Here is a 2,500-nt window from a genome sequence, read left to right on the forward strand (position 1 = left end):
TGGCGGAGACGGGGTGGATGTGGGGAGTGGGGGAGAAGGGGAGTGGGGGAGAGGTAGAGAGGGGAGAAGGGGAGTGGGGGAGAGGTAGAGAGGGGGAGAAGGGGAGTGGGAGAAGGAAAGTGGGGGAGAGGTAGAGAGTAGAGAGGGTGGTGGTGGAGAAGGGAGAGGGCGGAAGGGTTGAGAGGAATAAGGGGGGAGGAGAAAGAGAAGGGGGGAGAGGGGGAAGGGGAAGGGGAGAGGGGGAAGAGGTAAGAGGAACAAGGGGAGACGGAGAGAAACAGAGAGGAAGGGGAGATGGGGTGAAGTGAACAAGGAAAGTGTAGGAGAAGAGGAGAGGGGGAAAGGATGGAAAAATGAAAGGGGGGGAGAGGGGAGAGGAACAAGGGAAGAGGGCGAGAAGAGGAGAGGGGGAGGTGAGAAGGAGAGAGGAAGTGAGGGGAGGAAGAGGAGACAGGGGAAAAGGTCAGAAGAATATCAAAGGATATGAAGAGAGAAACGGAGTGAGGGAGAGGAAGGTGAGATAAAGAGAGGCAGAAGCAAGGAGAAAGAGAAGGGAAAAGGAGAAATGGAAACAATGAAAGGGAAGATAGAGAGAAGAAAAGGGAATGGCTAGTGGAGGGCAAGGGTCGGCATGGTACACGCCGGTGGTAAACAATGAATATGCATTGACAGAATAATTCCTATGATAATTACTTACTAGATCAACCCTTGTTCTCATACCCTGCACACAACGCCCCGTGTGCACATGCAATCACATCAATGTGTGTTAATATGTGATTGCGCGCGTGTGTGATTACACGCACACACACACTAGCTTGTGCCAAAGCAGAATGTTGGGACTCAACATAACACCTGCACCCTTCGGAGAACACCTGTGCCAGAGCCACAAGTGCAGACTTACGAGAAAGCAATACCCACTCCTACAAATAATAATCAATACTAAAAAAATAATAATCAATACGCGCTGTTACTGCGAAATTGTGTTGTGTGAAGCATCATAAGCTTCGAACTTGCTCACCTTTTCATGCACGTGCAGGAATGCTGATTAGGGGAAGGGAACCTTTCGGAATGAGTTATGTATCAGTGGATTCACAGGAGTGTTAGTGTTCTTAAATGCGCGTATCCATACACCAAGTCTGTGGGTGTATATGTTTCCATTCGCACAGAGCTGTATACGGGTGTGTATCACTGTACATGGTAAATGATTGACTCACACAGGCAGCCACGCAAGCCCACATGATCGATCTGACTAAGATGCCTATATGTCACCTCCTCGCAAAACCTTAAAAAATGGTGCCAATACTTTCCTTCCCTGATTCTGACGGGGTATGTGCCCTGTCTCTGTCTTCCTTGCCTCATCGCGCATTGACGTCACCAATGCTTTACCTTCCATCCATCTGGCTTTTTTGCTCACAAATGTTAACGTTTCGAACACCCGGCGCGGGGCAGGTGCTTCGCCGAAACGTCATAATTTGCAATACTACTTACTGTCTTGGCTGATGAGAATAACGAAGACCTCCCTTTGATTTGGTAGGAAGTGAATATGCGGAAAGAAATTTACCCATTTAACTAGAGCACATCAGGTTACATCACGCCTTCCTCGCTCAGTTCATTCAAAACATAGGAATTCAGGTACAACGGCTTGCAATAAATGGATTGTTCTTCCCTAAAATAATCACGGGATTCTAACACCGGCCTTCCACAGCTCTCCCAGGTCATGCAGTGTTTTCGCAAAAAATCAGTAGTTCTCTCTGCAACATACGCACGCAAACGAAGCACGGGGGACTACTGTATGACAACCACCACGCTACTATGAATGCCCAGCATGAAGTTTATTCTTGAGTTTATCCCCTATGAGGACTCCCTTGTACCAAATGCTTGTGTACAACAGGATGTACTCGTATAAGGTGTCCTTGATCAGCATGGCACTTGTGTACAGTAATACCCCTGCCTACTACAAAACGAGTTTGTACAGCACAGCACTGCGGATGAGGAGCAAGTTGGTCGTGGATAGGAGGGATAACTATTCGCAGCATGATGCTACTTCAGTACAAGGTACCAATGCACAAAAAGACACCTAGCAGGGTGTTGCTGCTAGAAATGTCTCTTTGTAAAAATGATTGTTACATAAATAATCAGCAAGTGAATTTCCTCATACAACAAGAAACCATACACAAAAAGATGCACATGTACAAGGCAATCGTTAAACTACAAAACATTACGTACAGCAAAATGTCAGACGATACCGTGCCCATGAACATACGTGCAGAAAAGATGCACGTGCGTAGCGGCAGCGTCAAACACGTGTACAAGATGTGCACGTCCAACAGGTTGCCTTTACATGACACACCGTAACACTTCGCAATAAGCAAGGGAGCGACGGGCCTCGCACCTCGCAGAGCAGAGCTCGGCTACAACAAGAAGTCGGGGCAGACCTTGGCTCCTATCGGCGACAGCGGGCTCGGCAGTCGGGGCCACTCCAGTGTCTACACCACGACGC

General features: G+C 48.3%; 1 protein-coding gene across 3 annotated transcripts in view; it reads right to left on the bottom strand.

The window, feature by feature from the left end:
- Nucleotides 1-2,500, bottom strand: part of LOC119578733 (uncharacterized protein C05D11.1-like) — a 56,713-nt gene that overhangs the window by 30,084 nt on the left and 24,129 nt on the right. For 2 of the 3 annotated variants that reach the window (XM_037926342.1, XM_037926340.1), the window contains exon 1: nt 2,436-2,500. This exon is cut by the window's right edge and continues 78 nt beyond it. The exons of the other annotated variant lie outside the window; for it this stretch is intronic. The gene's annotated coding sequence lies outside the window, so the exon portion shown is untranslated. The remainder of the gene's footprint in view (nt 1-2,435) is intronic. 3 annotated transcript variants of the gene reach the window in all.

The sequence above is a fragment of the Penaeus monodon genome, chromosome 11 (assembly GCF_015228065.2).
Source record: "Penaeus monodon isolate SGIC_2016 chromosome 11, NSTDA_Pmon_1, whole genome shotgun sequence".
In the NCBI taxonomy this organism is placed as follows: domain Eukaryota; kingdom Metazoa; phylum Arthropoda; class Malacostraca; order Decapoda; family Penaeidae; genus Penaeus; species Penaeus monodon.